Raw genomic sequence first — 22,062 nt, 5'->3', positions numbered from 1 at the left:
CCGCTCCAGTGACAGGCACTCTCTCCTCATTCCCTGCCAGCTCCAGTGGGAACATGGCGTTAGTCGAAATTCGAGGAGCCAGTGGCAGCCACTCTTTTCTCATTCCCTGCCAGCTCCAACAGCAACATGGCATTAGTCGAGATTCAAGGAGCCAGTGGCAGCCACTCTCTCCTCATTCCCTGCCAGCTCCAGCGGGAACATGGCATTAGTCGAGATTCGAGGAGCCAATGGCAGCCACTCTCTCCTCATTCCCTGGCAGCTCCAGTGGAAACATGGCATTAGTCGAAATTCGAGGAGCCAGTGTCAGCCACTCTCTCCTTACAGGCACTCTCTCCTCATTCCCTGCCCGCTCCAGTGACAGGCACTCTCTCCTCATTCCCTGCCAGCTCCAGTGGGAACATGGCGTTAGTCGAAATTCGAGGAGCCAGTGGCAGCCACTCTTTTCTCATTCCCTGCCAGCTCCAACAGCAACATGGCATTAGTCGAGATTCAAGGAGCCAGTGGCAGCCACTCTCTCCTCATTCCCTGCCAGCTCCAGCGGGAACATGGCATTAGTCGAGATTCGAGGAGCCAATGGCAGCCACTCTCTCCTCATTCCCTGGCAGCTCCAGTGGAAACATGGCATTAGTCGAAATTCGAGGAGCCAGTGTCAGCCACTCTCTCCTTACAGGCACTCTCTCCTCATTCCCTGCCCGCTCCAGTGACAGGCACTCTCTCCTCATTCCCTGCCAGCTCCAGTGGGAACATGGCGTTAGTTGAAATTCGAGGAGCCAGTGGCAGCCACTCTTTTCTCATTCCCTGGCAGCTCCAGTGGAAACATGGCATTAGTCGATATTCGAGGAGCCAGTGTCAGCCACTCTCTCCTTACAGGCACTCTCTCCTCATTCCCTGCCCGCTCCAGTGACAGGCACTCTCTCCTCATTCCCTGCCAGCTCCAGTGGGAACATGGCATTAGTCGAGATTCAAGGAGCCAGTGGCAGCCACTCTCTCCTCATTCCCTGCCAGCTCCAGCGGGAACATGGCATTAGTCGAGAATCGAGGAGCCAGTGGCAGCCACTCTCTCCTCAATCCCTGCCAGCTCCAGTGGGAACATGGCATTAGTCGAAATTTGAGGAGCCAGTGTCAGCTACTCTCTCCTCACAGGCACTCTCTCCTCATTCCCTGACAGCTCCAGTGACAGGCACTCTCTCCTCATTCCCTGCAAGCACCAGCAGGAACATGGCATTAGTCGAGATTCAAGGAGCCAGTAGCAGCCACTCTCTCCTCATTCCCTCCCAGCTCCTGCGGGAACATGGCATTTGTCGAGATTCGAGGAGCCCGTGTCAGCCACTCTTTCCTCACAGGCACTCTCTCCTCATTCCCTGCCAGCTGCAGTGGGAACATGGCATTAGTCGAGATTCAAGGAGCCAGCGGCAGCCACTCTCTCCTCATTCCCTGCCAGCTCCAGTGACAGGCACTCACTTCCTGTTCCCTGTCAGCTCCAGTGACAGGCACTCTCTCCTCATTCCCTGCCAGCTCCAGCGGGAACATGGCATTAGTCGAGATTCGAGGAGCCAGTGTCAGCCACTCTCTCCTCACAGACCCTCTCTCCTCATTCCCTGCCAGCTCCAGTGACAGGCACTCTCTCCTCATTCCCTGCCAGCTCCAGCGGGAACATGGCATTAGTCGAGATTCGAGGAGCCAGTGGCAGCCACTCTCTCCTCACAGGCACTCTCTCCTCATTCCCTGCCAGCTGCAGCAGGAACATGGCATTAGTCGAGATTCAAGGAGCCAGTGGAAGCCACTCTCTCCTCACAGGCACTCTCTCCTCATTCCCTGCCAGCTCCAGTGACAGGCACTCTCTCCTCATTCCCTGCCAGCTCCAGCGAGAACATGGCATTAGTCGAGATTCAAGGAGCCAGTGGCAGCCACTCTCTCCTCACAGGCACTCTCTCCTCATTCCCTGCCTGCTCCAGCGGGAACATGGCATTAGTCGAGATTCGAGGAGCCAGGGGCAGCAACTCTCTCCTCACAGGCACTCTCTCCTCATTCCCTGCCAGCTCCAGTGACAGGCACTCTCTCCTCATTCCCTGCCAGCTGCAGCGGGAACATAGCATTAGTTGAGATTCAAGGAGCCAGTGGCAGCCACCCTCTCCTCATCCCCTGCCAGCTCCAGCGGGAACATGGTATTAGTCGAGATTCAAGGAGCCAGTGTCAGCCACTTTCTCCTCACAGGCACACTCTCCTCATTCCCTGCAAGCTCCAGCGGGAACATGGCATTAGTCGAGATTCAAGGAGCCAGTGGCAGCCACTCTCTCCTCATTCCCTGCCAGCTCCAGTGACAGCCACTCTCTTCCCATTCCCTGCCAGCTCCAGTGACAGGCACTCTCTCCTCATTCCCTGCCAACTCCAGCAGGAACATGGCATTAGTCGAGGTTCGAGGAGCCAGTGTCAGCCCCTCTCTCCTCACAGGCCCTCTCTCCTCATTCCCTGCCAGCTCCAGTGACAGGCACTCTCTCCTCATTCCCTGCCAGGTCCAGCGGAACATGGCATTAGTTGAGATTCGAAGAGCCAGTGGTAGCCACTCTTTCCTCTTCATTCCCTGCCAGCTGCAGCGGGAACATGGCATTAGTCAAGATTGAAGGAGCCAGTGCAGCCACTCTCTCCTCATCATTCCCTGTAAGCTGCAGCGGGAACATGGGATTAGTCGAGATTCAAGGAGACAGTGTCAGCCACTCTCTCCTCACAGGCACTCTCTCCTCATTCCCTGCCAGCTCCAGTGACAGGCACTCTCTCCTCATTCCCTGCCAGCTCCAGTGACAGGCACTCTCTCCTCATTCCCTGCTAGCTCCAGTGACAGGCACTCTCCCCTCATTCCCTGCCAGCTCCAACGGGAACATGGCATTAGTCGAGATTCAAGGAGCCAGTGGCAGCCACTCTCTCCTCATTCCCTGCCAGCTCCAGTGACAGGCACTCTCTTCCCATTCCCTGCCAGCTCCAGTGACAGGCACTCTCTCCTCATTCCCTGTCAGCTCCAGTGACAGGCACTCTCTCCTCATTCCCTGCCAGCTCCAACAGGAACATGGCATTAATCGAGATTCAAGGAGCCAGTGGCAGCCACTCTCTCCTCATTCCCTGCCAGCTCCAGCGGGAACATGGCATTAGTCGAGATTCGAGGAGCCAATGGCAGCCACTCTCTCCTCATTCCCTGGCAGCTCCAGTGGAAACATGGCATTAGTCGAAATTCGAGGAGCCAGTGTCAGCCACTCTCTCCTTACAGGCTCTCTCTCCTCATTCCCTGCCCGCTCCAGTGACAGGCACTCTCTCCTCATTCCCTGCCAGCTCCAGTGGGAACATGGCGCTAGTCGAAATTCGAGGAGCCAGTGGCAGCCACTCTTTTCTCATTCCCTGCCAGCTACAACAGCAACATGGCATTAGTCGAGATTCAAGGAGCCAGTGGCAGCCACTCTCTCCTCATTCCCTGCCAGCTCCAGCGGGAACATGGCATTAGTCGAGAATCGAGGAGCCAGTGGCAGCCACTCTCTCCTCATTCCCTGCCAGCTCCAGTGGGAACATGGCATTAGTCGAAATTCGAGGAGCCAGTGTCAGCTACTCTCTCCTCACAGGCACTCTCTCCTCATTCCCTGACAGCTCCAGTGACAGGCACTCTCTCCTCATTCCCTGCAAGCACCAGCAGGAACATGGCATTAGTCGAGATTCAAGGAGCCAGTAGCAGCCCCTCTCTCCTCATTCCCTCCCAGCTCCTGCGGGAACATGGCATTTGTCGAGATTCGAGGAGCCCGTGTCAGCCACTCTTTCCTCACAGGCACTCTCTCCTCATTCCCTGCAGTGGGAACATGGCATTAGTCGAGATTCAAGGAGCCAGCGGCAGCCACTCTCTCCTCATTCCCTGCCAGCTCCAGTGACAGGCACTCACTACCTGTTCCCTGCCAGCTCCAGTGACAGGCACTCTCTCCTCATTCCCTGCCAGCTCCAGCGGGAACATGGCATTAGTCGAGATTCGAGGAGCCAGTGTCAGCCACTCTCTCCTCACAGACCCTCTCTCCTCATTCCCTGCCAGCTCCAGTGACAGGCACTCTCTCCTCATTCCCTGCCAGCTCCAGCGGGAACATGGCATTAGTCGAGATTCGAGGAGCCAGTGGCAGCCACTCTCTCCTCACAGGCACTCTCTCCTCATTCCCTGCCAGCTGCAGCAGGAACATGGCATTAGTCGAGATTCAAGGAGCCAGTGGAAGCCACTCTCTCCTCACAGGCACTCTCTCCTCATTCCCTGCCAGCTCCAGTGACAGGCACTCTCTCCTCATTCCCTGCCAGCTCCAGCGAGAACATGGCATTAGTCGAGATTCAAGGAGCCAGTGGCAGCCACTCTCTCCTCACAGGCACTCTCTCCTCATTCCCTGCCTGCTCCAGCGGGAAAATGGGATTAGTCGATATTCAAGGAGCCAGTGTCCGCCACTCTCTCCTCACAGGCACTCTCTCCTCATTCCCTGTCAGCTCCAGTGACAGGCACTCTCTCCTCATTCCCTGACAGCTCCAACGGGAACATGGCATTACTCGAGATTAAAGCAGCCAGTGCCAGCCACTCTCTCCTCATTTCCTGCCAGCTCCAGCGGGAACATGGCATTAGTCGAGATTCGAAGAGCCAGTGGCAGCCACTCTCTCCTCATTCCCTGCCAGCTCCAGTGGGAACATGGCATTAGTCTAGATTCGAGGAGCCAGTGGCAGCCACTTTCTCCTCACAGACACTCTCTCCTCATTCCCTGCCAGCTCCAGTGACAGGCACTCTCTTCTCATTCCCTGCCAGCTGCAGCGGGAACATGGCATTAGTCAAGATTCAAGGAGCCAGTGGTAGCCACTTCTCCTCATTCCCTGCCAGCTCCAGCGGGAACATGGCATTAGTCGAGATTCAAGGAGCCAGTGTCAGCCACTCTCTCCTCACAGGCTCTCTCTCCTCATTCCCTACCAGTTGCAGTGGGAACATGGGATTAGTCGAGATTCGAGGAGCCAGTGGCAGCCACTCTCTCCTCATTCCCTGCCAGCTGCAGCAGGAACATGGCATTAGTCGAGATTCAAGGAGCCAGAGGCAGCCACTCTCTCCTCATTCCCTGCCAGCTGCAGAGGGAACATGGCATTAGTCGAGATTCGAGGAGCCAGTGTCAGCCACTTTCTACTCACAGGCACTCTCTCCTCATTCCCTGCCAGCTCCAGTGACAGGCACTCTCTCCTCATTCCCTGCAAGCACCAGCAGGAACATGGCATTAGTCGAGATTCAAGGAGCCAGTGGCAGCCACTCTCTCCTCATTCCCTGCCAGCTCCAGTGGGAACATGGCATTTGTCGAGATTCGAGGAGCCAGTGTCAGCCACTCTTTCCTCACAGGCACCCTCTCCTCATTCCCTGCCAGCTGCAGTGTGAACATGGCATTAGTCGAGATTCAAGGAGCCAGTGGCAGCCACTCTCTCCTCATTCCCTGCCAGCTCCAGTGATAGGCACTCTCTCCTCATTCCCTTCCAGCTCCAGTGGGAACATGGCATTAGCCGAGATTCGAGGAGCCAGTGGCAGCCACCCTCTCCTCACAGGCACTCTCTCCTCATTCCCTGCCAGGTCCAGCGGGAACATGGCATTAGTTGAGATTCGAAGAGCCAGTGGTAGCCACTCTTTCCTCTTCATTCCCTGCCAGCTGCAGCGGGAACATGGCATTAGTCAAGATTGAAGGAGCCAGTGCAGCCACTCTCTCCTCATCATTCCCTGTAAGCTGCAGCGGGAACATGGGATTAGTCGAGATTCAAGGAGACAGTGTCAGCCACTCTCTCCTCACAGGCACTCTCTCCTCATTCCCTGCCAGCTCCAGTGACAGGCACTCTCTCCTCATTCCCTGCCAGCTCCAGTGACAGGCACTCTCTCCTCATTCCCTGCTAGCTCCAGTGACAGGCACTCTCCCCTCATTCCCTGCCAGCTCCAACGGGAACATGGCATTAGTCGAGATTCAAGGAGCCAGTGGCAGCCACTCTCTCCTCATTCCCTGCCAGCTCCAGTGACAGGCACTCTCTTCCCATTCCCTGCCAGCTCCAGTGACAGGCACTCTCTCCTCATTCCCTGTCAGCTCCAGTGACAGGCACTCTCTCCTCATTCCCTGCCAGCTCCAACAGGAACATGGCATTAATCGAGATTCAAGGAGCCAGTGGCAGCCACTCTCTCCTCATTCCCTGCCAGCTCCAGCGGGAACATGGCATTAGTCGAGATTCGAGGAGCCAATGGCAGCCACTCTCTCCTCATTCCCTGGCAGCTCCAGTGGAAACATGGCATTAGTCGAAATTCGAGGAGCCAGTGTCAGCCACTCTCTCCTTACAGGCACTCTCTCCTCATTCCCTGCCCGCTCCAGTGACAGGCACTCTCTCCTCATTCCCTGCCAGCTCCAGTGGGAACATGGCGTTAGTCGAAATTCGAGGAGCCAGTGGCAGCCACTCTTTTCTCATTCCCTGCCAGCTCCAACAGCAACATGGCATTAGTCGAGATTCAAGGAGCCAGTGGCAGCCACTCTCTCCTCATTCCCTGCCAGCTCCAGCGGGAACATGGCATTAGTCGAGATTCGAGGAACCAATGGCAGCCACTCTCTCCTCATTCCCTGGCAGCTCCAGTGGAAACATGGCATTAGTCGAAATTCGAGGAGCCAGTGTCAGCCACTCTCTCCTTACAGGCACTCTCTCCTCATTCCCTGCCCGCTCCAGTGACAGGCACTCTCTCCTCATTCCCTGCCAGCTCCAGTGGGAACATGGCGTTAGTCGAAATTCGAGGAGCCAGTGGCAGCCACTCTTTTCTCATTCCCTGCCAGCTCCAACAGCAACATGGCATTAGTCGAGATTCAAGGAGCCAGTGGCAGCCACTCTCTCCTCATTCCCTGCCAGCTCCAGCGGGAACATGGCATTAGTCGAGATTCGAGGAGCCAATGGCAGCCACTCTCTCCTCATTCCCTGGCAGCTCCAGTGGAAACATGGCATTAGTCGAAATTCGAGGAGCCAGTGTCAGCCACTCTCTCCTTACAGGCACTCTCTCCTCATTCCCTGCCCGCTCCAGTGACAGGCACTCTCTCCTCATTCCCTGCCAGCTCCAGTGGGAACATGGCGTTAGTTGAAATTCGAGGAGCCAGTGGCAGCCACTCTTTTCTCATTCCCTGGCAGCTCCAGTGGAAACATGGCATTAGTCGATATTCGAGGAGCCAGTGTCAGCCACTCTCTCCTTACAGGCACTCTCTCCTCATTCCCTGCCCGCTCCAGTGACAGGCACTCTCTCCTCATTCCCTGCCAGCTCCAGTGGGAACATGGCATTAGTCGAGATTCAAGGAGCCAGTGGCAGCCACTCTCACCTCATTCCCTGCCAGCTCCAGCGGGAACATGGCATTAGTCGAGAATCGAGGAGCCAGTGGCAGCCACTCTCTCCTCAATCCCTGCCAGCTCCAGTGGGAACATGGCATTAGTCGAAATTCGAGGAGCCAGTGTCAGCTACTCTCTCCTCACAGGCACTCTCTCCTCATTCCCTGACAGCTCCAGTGACAGGCACTCTCTCCTCATTCCCTGCAAGCACCAGCAGGAACATGGCATTAGTCGAGATTCAAGGAGCCAGTAGCAGCCACTCTCTCCTCATTCCCTCCCAGCTCCTGCGGGAACATGGCATTTGTCGAGATTCGAGGAGCCCGTGTCAGCCACTCTTTCCTCACAGGCACTCTCTCCTCATTCCCTGCCAGCTGCAGTGGGAACATGGCATTAGTCGAGATTCAAGGAGCCAGCGGCAGCCACTCTCTCCTCATTCCCTGCCAGCTCCAGTGACAGGCACTCACTTCCTGTTCCCTGTCAGCTCCAGTGACAGGCACTCTCTCCTCATTCCCTGCCAGCTCCAGCGGGAACATGGCATTAGTCGAGATTCGAGGAGCCAGTGTCAGCCACTCTCTCCTCACAGACCCTCTCTCCTCATTCCCTGCCAGCTCCAGTGACAGGCACTCTCTCCTCATTCCCTGCCAGCTCCAGCGGGAACATGGCATTAGTCGAGATTCGAGGAGCCAGTGGCAGCCACTCTCTCCTCACAGGCACTCTCTCCTCATTCCCTGCCAGCTGCAGCAGGAACATGGCATTAGTCGAGATTCAAGGAGCCAGTGGAAGCCACTCTCTCCTCACAGGCACTCTCTCCTCATTCCCTGCCAGCTCCAGTGACAGGCACTCTCTCCTCATTCCCTGCCAGCTCCAGCGAGAACATGGCATTAGTCGAGATTCAAGGAGCCAGTGGCAGCCACTCTCTCCTCACAGGCACTCTCTCCTCATTCCCTGCCTGCTCCAGCGGGAACATGGCATTAGTCGAGATTCGAGGAGCCAGGGGCAGCAACTCTCTCCTCACAGGCACTCTCTCCTCATTCCCTGCCAGCTCCAGTGACAGGCACTCTCTCCTCATTCCCTGCCAGCTCCAGCGGGAACATAGCATTAGTTGAGATTCAAGGAGCCAGTGGCAGCCACCCTCTCCTCATCCCCTGCCAGCTCCAGCGGGAACATGGTATTAGTCGAAATTCAAGGAGCCAGTGTCAGCCACTTTCTCCTCACAGGCACACTCTCCTCATTCCCTGCAAGCTCCAGCGGGAACATGGCATTAGTCGAGATTCAAGGAGCCAGTGGCAGCCACTCTCTCCTCATTCCCTGCCAGCTCCAGTGACAGCCACTCTCTTCCCATTCCCTGCCAGCTCCAGTGACAGGCACTCTCTCCTCATTCCCTGCCAACTCCAGCAGGAACATGGCATTAGTCGAGGTTCGAGGAGCCAGTGTCAGCCCCTCTCTCCTCACAGGCCCTCTCTCCTCATTCCCTGCCAGCTCCAGTGACAGGCACTCTCTCCTCATTCCCTGCCAGCTCCAGCAGGAACATGGCATTAGTCAAGATTCGAGGAGACAGTGGCAGCCACTCTCTCCTCACAGGCACTCTCTCCTCATTCCCTGCCTCCTGCAGTTGGATGATGGCATTAGTCGAGATTGAAGGAGCCAGTGAAAGCCACTCTCTCCTCACAGGCACTCTCTCCTCATTCCCTGCCTTCTCCAGTGACAGGCACTCTCTCCTCATTCCCTGCCAGCTCCAGCGGGAACATGGCATTAGTCGAGATTCGAGGAGCCAGTGGCAGCCACTCTCTCCTCACAGTTACTCTCTCCTCATTCCCTGCCAGCTGCAGCGGGAACATGGCATTAGTCGAGATTCAAGGAGCCAGTGGCACCCACTCTCTCCTCATCCCCTGCCAGCTCCAGCGGGAACATAGCATTAGTCGAGATTCAAGGAGCCAGTGTCAGCCACTCTCTCCTCACAGGCTCTCTCTCCTCATTCCCTGCCAGCTCCAGCGGGAACATGGCATTAGTCGAGATTCACAGAGCCAGTGACAGGCACTCTCTCCCCATTCCCTGCCAGCTCCAGTGACATGAACTCTCTCCTCATTTCCTGCCAGCTCCAACGTGAACATGGCATTAGTCGAGATTCAAGGAGCCAGTGGCAGCCACTCTCTCCTCACAGGCACTCTCTCCTCATTCCCTGCCAGCTCCAGTGGCAGGCACTCTCTCCCCATTCCCTGCCAGCTCCAGTGACATGAACTCTCTCCTCATTTCCTGCCAGCTCCAGCGGGAACATGGCATTAGTCGAGATTCAAGGAGCCAGTGGCAGCCACTCTCTCCTCACAGGCACTCTCTCCTCATTCCCTGCCTGCTCCAGCGGGAACATGGCATTAGTCGAGATTCGAGGAGCCAGTGGCAGCCACTCTCTCCTCACAGGCACTCTACTCATTCCCTGCCAGCTCCAGTGACAGGCACTCTCTCCTCATTCCCTGCCAGCTCCAGCGGGAACATGGCATTAGTCGAGATTCAAGGAGCCAGTGGCAGCCACTCTCTCCGCATCCCCTGCCAGCTCCAGCGGGAACATGGCATTAGTCGAGATTCAAGGAGCCAGTGTCAGCCACTCTCTCCTCACAGGCACTCTCTCCTCATTCCCTGCCAGCTCCAGCGGGAACATGGCATTAGTCGAGATTCAAGAAGCCAGTGGCACCCACTCTCTCCTCATCCCCTGCCAGCTCCAGCGGGAACATGGCATTAGTCGAGATTCAAAGAGCCAGTGTCAGCCACTCTCTCCTCACAGGCTCTCTCTCCTCATTCCCTGCCAACTCCAGTGACAGGCACTCTCTCCTCATTCCCTGCCAGCTCCAACGGTAACATGGCATTAGTCGAGATTCAAGGAGCCAGTGGCAGGCACTCTCTCCCCATTCCCTGCCAGCTCCAGTGACATGAACTCTCTCCTCATTTCCTGCCAGCTCCAGCGGGAACATGGCATTAGTCGAGGTTCAAGGAGCCAGTGGCAGCCACTCTCTCCTCACAGGCACTCTCTCCTCATTCCCTGCCTGCTCCAGCGGGAACATGGCATTAGTCGAGATTCGAGGAGCCAGTGGCAGCCACTCTCTCCTCACAGGCACTCTACTAATTCCCTGCCAGCTCCAGTGACAGGCACTCTCTCCTCCTTCCCTGCCAGCTCCAGTGGGAACATGGCATTAGTCGAGATTCAAGGAGCCAGTGGCTGCCACTCTCTCCTCATCCCCTGCCAGCTCCAGCGGGAACATGGCATTAGTCGAGATTCAAGGAGCCAGTGTCAGCCACTCTCTCCTCACAGGCACTCTCTCCTCATTCCCTGCCAGCTCCAGCGGGAACATGGCATTAGTCGAGATTCAAGGAGCCAGTGGCAGCCACTCTCTCCTCAATCCCTGCCTGCTGCAGCGGGAACATGGCGTTAGTTGAGATTCGAGGAGCCAGTGGCAGCCACTCTCTCCTCATCATTCCCTGCCAGCTGCAGCGGGAACATGGCATTAGTCGAGATTCGTGGAGTCAGTGGCAGCCACTCTCTCCTCATTCCCTGCCAGCTGCAGCGGGAACAAGGCGTTAATTGAGATTTGAGGAGCCAGTGGCAGCCACTTTCTCCTCAACATTCCCTGCCAGCTGCAGCGGGAACATGGCATTAGTCGAGATTCAAGGAGCCAGTGGCAGCCACTCTCTCCTCATTCCCTGCCAGCTGCAGCGGGAACATGGCATTAGTCGAGATTCAAGGAGCCAGTGTCAGACACTCTCTCCTCACAGGCACTCTCTCATTCCCTGCAAGCTCCAGCGGGAACATGGCATTAGTCGAGATTCAAGGAGCCAGTGGCAGCCACTCTCTCCTCACAGTGGAACTGTCACAAGGTGCTTTAACAAAAGCAACACATCCTGCGGTTCACTCCACTTCCTCCCCAATGGCTTTGAACAGCGTCATGAAAACAATTGCACAGTCTTCCAAAAACACTACTGTGTAATACAACATGTATCCCGGTAGTATACTACAAAAGGCAATGACTAACAGTTTATATTTCATATGGTTAGATTTTACTGGAAATGGAATGAAATGATGTGTGAAATATCTCTAGGAATATTTTAAAGATAGCAAATGTATCATGATCTTAAAATTGTATTTTAAAACTGTGTCCTAACAGTGTAATTCTGGTGTTATGCAATGATGGGTAAATGCATTTTAATTGTGGATGGGATGGATGATTTCTGAAGAATGACTGATGACTTTTGACTGAACTTGAGATAATGGATACATATGTTGTTTTATGTGGCTGTAAATTATGTTTCATGGTGTGTGTTGTACATACAAAGCCAAGTTGGTTAAGTGTATATTACTAAATAAATAAAACAGTGCACAGAAGGATTCACTAAAATGTATTGTCACGTGACACAACCCAAAATTGGCACACAGAAATCAAATAAACCTAAATATAAACATGATCACAGAGATCACACAAGCATTTTTAAAAAAGAGTATTTCGGTGTTTCCTATCATTCCAAGAAGCCACCAGTGAAAATACTGCTTGAGTTAAGATGCAATCACCCAATGAAAGGCTCCCGTTGCACCAGAGAGCAGTAGACTGCTTAAGATTGAGGGACTTGTGACGACATCCCATTACTGGAGAAACTAGGGAAGTAGCAGGCAGCATGGAAATAAAAGAAACTCTTAAAAGCAACATTTCACAACTCTGTACGCAACTTATAGAGCTGCATTAACTTCCACAAAATGGCTGACCCGATAACAGAAGTGTCGCTCTGATGCACTCTATCTTCATCACAGAGCCGCTGATTGACACCAACGACCCGCTACATACCTCAGCAACAGCTCTGGCAGAGATCTGGGGCTCTCTCAGCACAGACCTCAAAAGGAGGTAATGTAGTATAGGGGCTACATTGTGTAGAATTAAGCCAAACCACATACATTTCATCCCTGGTTGCCTAACTTGACCATATTGTTTGATTCTGGACACATCCATGGATATTTCAAGAAAATATAGAATTTTCAAAATGGTGCCTAAATGTTGCAATGAAAAAGCCTGCTTGATCTGGTAGTCGACAAGGTGGTACCCCAGCGGGCCAGATGCATAGTTATAAGTTTCCATTTGCCCTTGAATTCTTGCGCTGAGATAGCCTACGGTAAAAGACACTGCGCCCTAACAATTACCATTATCAATGAACAATTAGCAAATACAAAAGCCAAAAATGTATAAATACAATTATTTGGCGCCTACTAGTCGGAATCGCCACATTAATACGTGCCATCATTATTGAGTACTGTTCTCATTTAACTTGTACTGTGTGTGATCAGTAATTACTTTTCTGATATTGCATTTCCAAACCATGGCCAATAGGTGTAATAGAGAATAATTTCACCATAAAACAAACACCAAGACACACACACACACACACACAAACACACACACACACACACACACACACCTATCTATGAATAAGAGTGTTGGGAGTTCCCTTTCCACCCTCCCCAAGCAATTTGCTCTCCAAAATCTCCTGTGGCAGATAGAGAATTCTGGATTAACCGTCTTAAAGTGCTTGGGACTACCACTCCCATCACACCTAGCCAGCATCGTCAATGTTGAGGGATCATGGGAGTTATACAGGGACGTCATTTCACCAACATGACAGGGGTAGCGGAAGTGACATCACACAACCCTTGATGTCTGATTGTCAGTCTAGAAAAACTGGACACCCCTCGGACGGAAGGTAGTACATGATAATTGGTTGGCCGAAGACCAACCGCCTCATTTAAAGTGTTACGAATATATGCTCATTAGTCATTATGTAGCTGTAGCTATTAGCTCAACTTGAGTGTGGCCATTTGATTGATAAGCGATTCCATTTTCCATTGTTCGAGACATCCGATGTCGACGGTCTTATTGAGCGCCACAACGGAATTTTGAAGTCCAAGATTAGCAAGATCTGTGCAGGTAGCAAGCTAAGTTGGGTAGATGCATTGCCAATAGCGTTACTTTGTATGCGAACATCTGTACAAGCGAAAACTGGGCTCTCCCCGTACGAAATAATAATGGGGAGACCGGCGAATGTTTGGTGTGCACCGCAGCCGAAAAGGCTTAGCCAAGTGGAATATCCTGTACTCAGCATTTATTGTGGGCTGTTAATGCAAAAACTGCGTTTGATTCATCAGCAGGTGCGGGAGGTGCTGCCTATCAGATACATTGGCCCAGGACATGCATTGGAACCAGGAAACTGGGTGCTAGTGAGAAATTTTGAAAGGAAAACATCGCTAGCACCCAGGTGACGTGGGCCCTACCAGATCCTCCTTACTACGCAGACAGCAATACGAGTGGATGGACGTAAGGCGTGGATACATGCCACGCACGCCAAGAAAGTTCCACCACCACTTGACACTTTGACTGATGGGGAAAACGACCAAAAAGAGACAGCGGTTCCAGAAACGAAAAATACAATTGCCAGTTCTTTGCCACAGAAACTGCCTGATCCTGAAACAAAGCCTGATGAGATTGCCATAAAAGAGGAAGGGCAAAGAGTGCCCCAATGTTGTCCAGCAGATTCTGCATTATTGCTGACCGACATCAAGCGCATACCTCTGTGGCGCCCACCATCTTCTGTTGTGCCACAGCCTGCATCGTCGCCTGGGCACCCATCATCATCTTCCATTGTGCCCCAGGCTGACTCTGAGCTTGAAACCGGAAGTGCAACCGCACTATTTGTCGACCACACGATACCAGGAGCAAATCGGTATAACCTGCGGAGCAGAAAAAAGGAGTGATCACATCTTCATCTTTTTGTGATTTTATTGCCTCTGTTCCCTATTCTCGGATAAAGTAGGAACCGGAGGCCTAGAGGAGAATGGCGTGAGAGTTGTGCAAGCCAGACAGCTCAACAAACGCAACTCCTCAGTGCTAAATCCATGTGTCCGGAACCCGAGCGGACAAGCGGGGTGCACATGGTACAAAGGCAGCTGCTCTGAAACTCTAGAGCAATATGTGAATGCACAGAGATTTTGCCAAGCGACTAAGCAATCCAGGCTGATAAGAACTGGCATGGAAAGACTGTAGACATTTATTGAACTCTCTAACATTCCAAGAAGCGCATCGACGGGAGATATTCACGACGAGCACGGCAGAAGAAGAAGGACGAGAGAAGATGCCGGAACCAGCAAACGTCCCCTCCTGCACCAATGCTGATAATGAGTTAAATGCAGTACATAGAAAGGTGAAAAAAGGACATAGTCGGAAGAATTGTATGCTGGGTCTAACAATAATAATGTGTATAATGAGTATACTAGCCCCAATATTGACTGTATCTGTATTATGGTACCTGGAGGAAATACGTACTCTTGCCTATTGTGAACATTTCCACGACGGAAAGCCCAGTTCATGTGATTTCCTATACCTTGTCCCCAATGGAAGAAAGACATAGAGAAGGGTATGGGAACAACACATTGCTATTGATTATGAACATGACACACTCAATACTAAGAAAAAACAACTGTTGGGTTTGTGCCCACTTGCCCCAGCATGGGGGTAAAGGAATAGGATGGTATGTACAGCCCCTGCCATTGACTTCTGCATGCTATGCCTCACTGAGTGCCTTTTATGATGGGAAATGGAGCGAAAGTGAAACTGGTCAACTAGACAAAACAAACATGAATGAATTTGAGGAAGTTATTATGAAACCGGTGGGTTGCTCCATATTCCATAAACCATGATTAATTACACCAGCAATAATGTCACAGGATAGATTGTCTGTGCCCTATAAATCATCCGTGATTACGTTTCATATGAACCCAGAAGGGAACAAGGATGCAGAGCCCCCTTCCTATACAGTGAATTATAATCCACGCTCTGTCCTTTTTTGTTTACAGAAAAAGGGTTCTTTCCAGGTTGGAACATTTACCAGATGCAGGAATATAGCATTCCTCGATAAAGAAGTGGAACCAATATATGTGGGAGATCCTGTCTACTTCATATGTGTAGAAAAAGCATATCCTAGGTTACCTAGAAACTGGGGAGGTACTTGCTATTTAGGCTTTCTGTTTCCTGGGGTGTTTCTTTTAGAAACAACAGACATAGCCAAATTGACCAGGTCACAACCTCGCCGGAATATTGAAGACGGGTTGATTGTAGGGGATATAGCAAAATCATTCATACCATTTTGGGGCCAAGTAATAAACTCTAATAATATAAGACGACTGTCCAGAATATTAGAAGAGACAATAAATGGAACAACCGACATATTATATAACATGACTATTGAGGAAAAAGGAATTAGATTGATGTCACTACAGAATAGAATGGCCCTTGATATAATCTTAGTTGATCGCGGCAGTGTTTGCAAAATTGTGGGATCAGTGTGTTGCGTATTTGTAAGTGACTCCTCCCCCACGATTTTCGAAGCAATAAGAAAATTGCATGTATTAAGCTCTGATCTTCACCGCCCTGAAGGAGGTTGGGAATTGAACATAGGCTCCTGGTTCTGGGAAGTGTTACGGTCCTGGGGATGGAAGCTATTTGCAATCTTAATAGCAATTCTAGGAATATTCATGACATGTTGTTGTTGCATACATTGTCTCCCCATAGTATGCACTGAAATTAGTGAGGAATGTATACAAATAGTAGAACGAAAAAACATTACTAAATCAAACACTCACAATAGTAATGAATCCAAAACTATTAAAGAATTCATGGCGATTGACATTGATAATAATAAGGATGAGACAACGAGTGTATATGAGTCGGAATTCGAATCAGATTCAGAATCTAATCTAAACACTTGGTCGAAAGAAGATGCAATGTATGGATGAGGCTTTTGGCATACGGCCAAGAGGAGGGTTTGTCAGTCTAGAAAAACTGGACACCCCTCGGACGGAAGGCAATGCAGGATAATTGGTTGGCCGAAGACCAACCGCCTCATTTAAAGTGTTACGAATATATGCTCATTAGTCATTAGGTAGCTATTAGCTCAACTAGAGTGCGGCCATTTTAAGATGACCAGAATTGCCATTTTGTTTTCTCTCTCTGTTCTCTCTAACGCTGCTACTTTGCCTCATGTAAAACTGCTTTGCTGAAGATATTATTCTGCTTCAATGGTCCAAGGTTACTAAAGACATGTTGAAACATTACGCTGGAGAGTCAGACAGAAATGCCGGTTCCCTCCCGCACATATCCTTGAAGGCAAGGAGCAAGGCATTTTAATCAGTACACGGATGCCAGCGAGTCTCCTAGAAAGAATAGCAATGTACGAAACTAATATTAAAGGGTTTGAATTATGCTCTTCTTAACGGCCCCCCTCTCTCTGTGAGGCACTGTGAGGCCCCAGAGAGCAAGCTGACCTCTAGAGCGTGAATTGAAACCAGGAGATAGTGAGGCCTGGAATGTGCCAGTCCCCTACGCACAGCTTGCCCATGAAAACAGAAGCGCTGTGTTCTCTTAAATAAAGAATGGGGTCTGTAAATTCGAGATTGCAAGCTGTTACTAAATATGGTGATCTAAAGTGTCATACTCATCACCATTGTCAATCATTGCCTCCACTTCAAAGGGAATGAATTAGGGGCGGCATCGAATGTGTCATTACTGATTGTAAGATGCTCATTTTGTATATATGTAACTGATGTACAATTTTTGCTCTCTTGCGTCCCCCGAGGTCTGTTAAACACACGTTGCGGGGCGTGGGACCATTTGGCCAACTGGGACTATTTGTATTGCAATAAACCCTAGATTTTGGGAACGGAACCTCGTGTCTGGCGTATCCATTCGAGTGTGGTGACTGTGCCTTGTTTCCACATCCGAGGGTCCCTCAGGGGCCCCTTCATGATGAAATCACAGGAAGTGATGTCATTTGACCCCACCCTGAAGTGATATCATGGGAAGCTATGGAACACGACCTTTCACCCCTTGACAAAACAGGAAATGGCATCACATAGCATTGTTCCTAAGTACACTCTGAAAAATATGGTTACTATATTTCTGTAATGTGATATATATTTCATACATGAATGGATCATCATATGTACCATAAATATCAGTGTGTATAGGCCCTTGTATCACCCAACCTGTGTTACTATTCATTTATCGACCTCAGAAGGATGAAAGGCTGAGTTGACTTTGCCAGGATTCAAACCTGCAGATCACACACACATCACAGCAGCGAGCATTCAAACCACTGAGCTATCTCAACAGGGATAGCTCTCGTACCATCTATAGTAAAATGAGCAATTACATGTCTGAATGTTCTAAAGTCAGAAAGCAAATGGATACCAATAACCTGGTAACTGAGATTTAAAAGCAAGCCAGTTCATCTACGGTCTTGTGGAAAGTTGGCCACATGTCAGGCCTGCATGGATCTACTTTCCAGGCCTCAGAGGTTGCCAAGTTACATACCATTCAGAGGGTTCATAAATGTGTATTGAAGAATTTGGAGTAGCGCATAGAAAGCAGCGCACTCACACGGCATCCCGTACTCTGGGCATAGATGCAAACAACAGCATGCCAGGGAGCTAGGAAAGGTAGACACATTGCAACAAAGCATTAATTGTGGCACAATTAAATCAAGGGCCACTTTATGATCTATGGTTTAACATTCCTACACTGCACACAAGCTTTTAGGCACAAGGATTTTGTCAAGAGACCAGGACAGCTAGATAGAATGGCTTGTGATGATCGTAACAGAGACAATGGCAGAAAAAAACATGCTATAACTGCAATTGCGAAAAAGCAAAATACATAGTCTGAAATGGATGCTTAGTCTACTCTAAATGCTTTTTGAAAGTTTGTGCCTGCACAGTGAATTCGAGGTGTTTAAGAAGAGACTAAATCAGTGAGACACCCCCTGAATTGTGCTTGAAATAACCCTTTAATGAGTCTAGCAATTATTGTATATAATTCCAGAAAGTGATATTGTTATTCCTATTCTTTCTTATTTAAGGTCACTGCTCAAAGTGTTACATTTGTGAAACCACCCCTCCGCCCCCCCCCCCGTTTCTTAAGAGGCCTAAACAAGAAAGGCAGCCACTCCAGAAACAAAGAGCCACACAGTGCTGGCCACAGCCCAGGAGCATCCATTAAAAAAAATATATATCTAAAAAAAGAATGTCTTTTTTATTTTGTTTAGGTGGTAACATGGGAGACCTCAGGGGTCGCAGGTGTAACCCCTGGCGACCCACAAATAAGGTCCCTGGGGTTAATTCTGCCCTGGGATCATCACTCGGGGGCACAGTGCAGAGTGATGATGGAAGCCAGCCAGTGATCCTTGCAAAACATGAGCTCCCAACACATCAGAACATGCTATGTGCTGGCCTCGGGCGTGACGTCATCCGTCGCAGCCCCGGGTATTGGAGCGGCAACCTTCCAGCTGATGGGCCGGGGCCCCTCCCTGCCTGTCTTCAGTGCTTCTATCTGCTGCCATGGATCTCGCCGAGCCAATCCTCGTTATCAAGTGAGAAGATACACGGTCACGAACCTCTCCAGAGATTAGGAGAGCATTCCTTCAAGAGATGACGTTGCAGCGAGCGCTTTATCACCTTGGAATAAGGAACTTTGCCCGAGTGCTGCGGCCCTTTCACAGCGCGATCCTTCGAGAAGCCCCAGTTTAAAATCTCCCGTGAATTTTAAAGTGTTAATGAGTAACCAAAATGAAAGTCTTTATTACGTTAGACACGTGTTTTAAATTGGTCACTGCAATTTTGCTTTAGAATCAACTGAGCCTTGTTTTTATGGTTGCAAAAACACGCACCTAAACGGCCAATGCCGTGGGCACTCTTTATTCCCAGGTATTGGCAGAAGATTCCCAGCTAATCACCTAAATTATCAGCTTTTGGCCAGCGGATCAAAATATTTGACATAGACTTCTATCAAATGCGCACGCTCTCCCAGCGATCATTTTATTCATGTAATTATTACTATTATTATTTTTTAATAAAGCGCTTAACACCGTATTTGAGATCGGTTTCGAAGCGCGGATCCGGGACTCACACCTCTGTTGCGCTGCGTGGTCTTGCTTCCATGACCTGTGCGTTGCCCCTGTGCTATCCTCCGGCTGCCCTGGCATGGTTTGACACTCAGAGATAATATGGAACATGGTGCTGTGATATGCCAGGCCCCGGGATGCACCTGCCCCAGTGCAGTGCATAGATGTTGCACTAGGTGTAACCTGGGGCTCTCCAGCTGAGCCTCCTGGGGGGCTCTCCAGCTGAGCCTCCCTGTGGGCCTCACAGGCGGAGGAGGCCATTACTATGTGGCTGTATCTAGCACCAACTGCACTGGTACTGCTGGTCTTTGGGCCAGATGTTCCCGGATCAGGAAAGAAAATGCGACGGTCACATAAAATGCGCCCCCCCGCCCCCAGCACACCACCCTGTGGCTCGTGCGTGCCCACTACCAGCATTGATCAAGAGCAATGGTCAGGGTCAACACCAAGGACAAGGACCAAGGACACTTTCTTGGGGATGAGTGTGGGGGTGTAGTTGTTAAAGGCAACCCCATTGAGGTGGGGGGTACCCACAGAACGCCCCACCAAGCTAAGAGTTTTGCATTAGATATTAGAGTAGGGCCCAGTGACTTCTTTTGAAATGACGAATGTGTGCCCCCTGCAGAGCAAAGGGCACTCACTGTGTGCCACATGCAGAGGAGGCATAGTTGTAGACATGAGGCCCCTGGTGTTACCCTCATAGGCTGAATGCACTCGAAGGTACTCCATCATAGGTCTGGTTTTGCCATTGTTTGCTTAGATATTAAAATTAAATCAAATGCCCAGAAACCCCTATCATTTTGCCAGGCATTGGCATCGCATGCCACATTTTGGACTAGAATGCCAGATGCTCCCGTCGGTTTCATGTAATGCCATGAAACACACAGGTACTAATACTATTTCCAGGTATTGGAATCAGAAGCACAGGTACTCACAATACTGTCTAGCATGGCAATCAGAAGCATAAGTATTGACAGTATTGTCAGGTTCCACGATCACAAGCACGGGTACTCCTACTATTGTCAGGTTCTGCGATCACAAGCACGGGTACTCCTACTATTGTCAGGTTCCGCGATCACAAGCACGGGTACTCCTACTATTGTCAGGTTCTGCGATCACAAGCACGGGTACTCCTACCATTGTCAGGTTCCGCGATCACAAGCACGGGTACTCCTACTATTGTCAGGTGTTGTTTTTAAAGGTCCAGGTACTTACACTATTGTTAGGAATTCCTTCAAATGCTTAGTGTTGGAATGCATTTCTAATTTCTAGTATGATGGAAAGAGGTCAACACAAAAAGTTTTTGATCTAAGGAAATGCGCCGTCCAATGTAAGCTAGAATTCAATGAGAAAATGTTACAATGTTGGACATTAAATAAACATCACCTAAGACTATAACACATTTTTTAGTGATCCCAGGACTGTTTGTTTATTCACAGTCAAGGCCCATTGTATGCCAGTGCCGTGATGGACACAGGTGTAGAGGAGCAGCTGCACGCCTCTGCAGGAAGTCCCGCCCCCTATCTCCTATGTGTTGGGAGCCTGAGATCGTGCCGTGTTTGACACCAGCTGTTGTGCCAATACTGCAGAGTATATTCAAAAGAAGATACCCATTGAGACAAGCCTATCAAATGTATCCCCAAAGAGACGACAATCTGATGGAGGAGCACCCTGAAGGAATATGAAAAAGAGCAAAGAGAGAAGCTAGTGACGTCATAAGAGACATGTCCGATGTCCCAAGATTTTGGCTAAAGAGAATGCATGGATCCTATAGAAGCTAATGACGAAGTTAAGAAACAAGTAAACTTTCATATATGGGAAGCAGATTGCACATGTGCGAAGTGCTGCAGAGAATCAACCGTTCAATAATTGTACAGATGCTGGAACGCAAGTAGATTAAGTTATCATAGAAGCTGGCTATATGTAGTAAATAGAATGCAGGCGAAGCTCCCATTGTATAGAGGCTAGACATCAGTGTCATGAACTTTAGTAAGCCAGGACCCCGAAGAGAAAAGGCGAGAATTGTGCTGCAGCAAAAATAAGCTGGAAATCGTGGATCTGCATGGCGAGGCTGTCTGGCCTGGTATCAAAAATAAAGCTGACAAGGTCAGTTATCTATTCTTGAACGGAGTGAACATACAAAGGATAAATCATCTCTTGTTAAGGTGCAAAGAAAGAACAACAATGGTGACAAGTTTTATTCATTTAAGACATTTAAATTAAAACCTGCAAAATGGACCAAATCGTGGTCTCCTGTCACGTGAGCCAAGGATGAAAACAGAGTTGAACTTGGAGTCCTAGAACAATGATAATGAGTGCCTGCACTCCACTTTATTCCCAGAGACAAGGATACTTTGCAAGGCCAACTTCAAAGACAATCTTCATGGCAGAAGGCTTGGGTGATGAGAGATGATGGGCTAATTGGGTGGGGCGGTAGTGTCATGCCCCATCTCCTTGCACCTGAGTCTGGGCTTACGTGCTGCTAAGTGAACCAAATGAGTCTGGGCTTACGTGCTGCTAAGTGAACCGAATGTTCCAGGCATGGCACAAGCATGCCAACCAATTATAGAGGGCCGTTTAACGAAGGTCCTTATAGCTTGAAGACCTATTGAAAACCGTGTACTAACTTATTTTTATGATGACATGTTTTAGAGGTAGGCATATATTGTCCAACTGACAGTAGGCAGCCAATTACAACCCTAACTCCCCTAGAAAGTA

Source organism: Ambystoma mexicanum, chromosome 10 (genome assembly GCF_040938575.1).
Source record: "Ambystoma mexicanum isolate Mex_15411 chromosome 10, UKY_AmexF1_1, whole genome shotgun sequence".
NCBI lineage: Eukaryota > Metazoa > Chordata > Amphibia > Caudata > Ambystomatidae > Ambystoma > Ambystoma mexicanum.
This window is presented reverse-complemented; position numbering follows the sequence as displayed.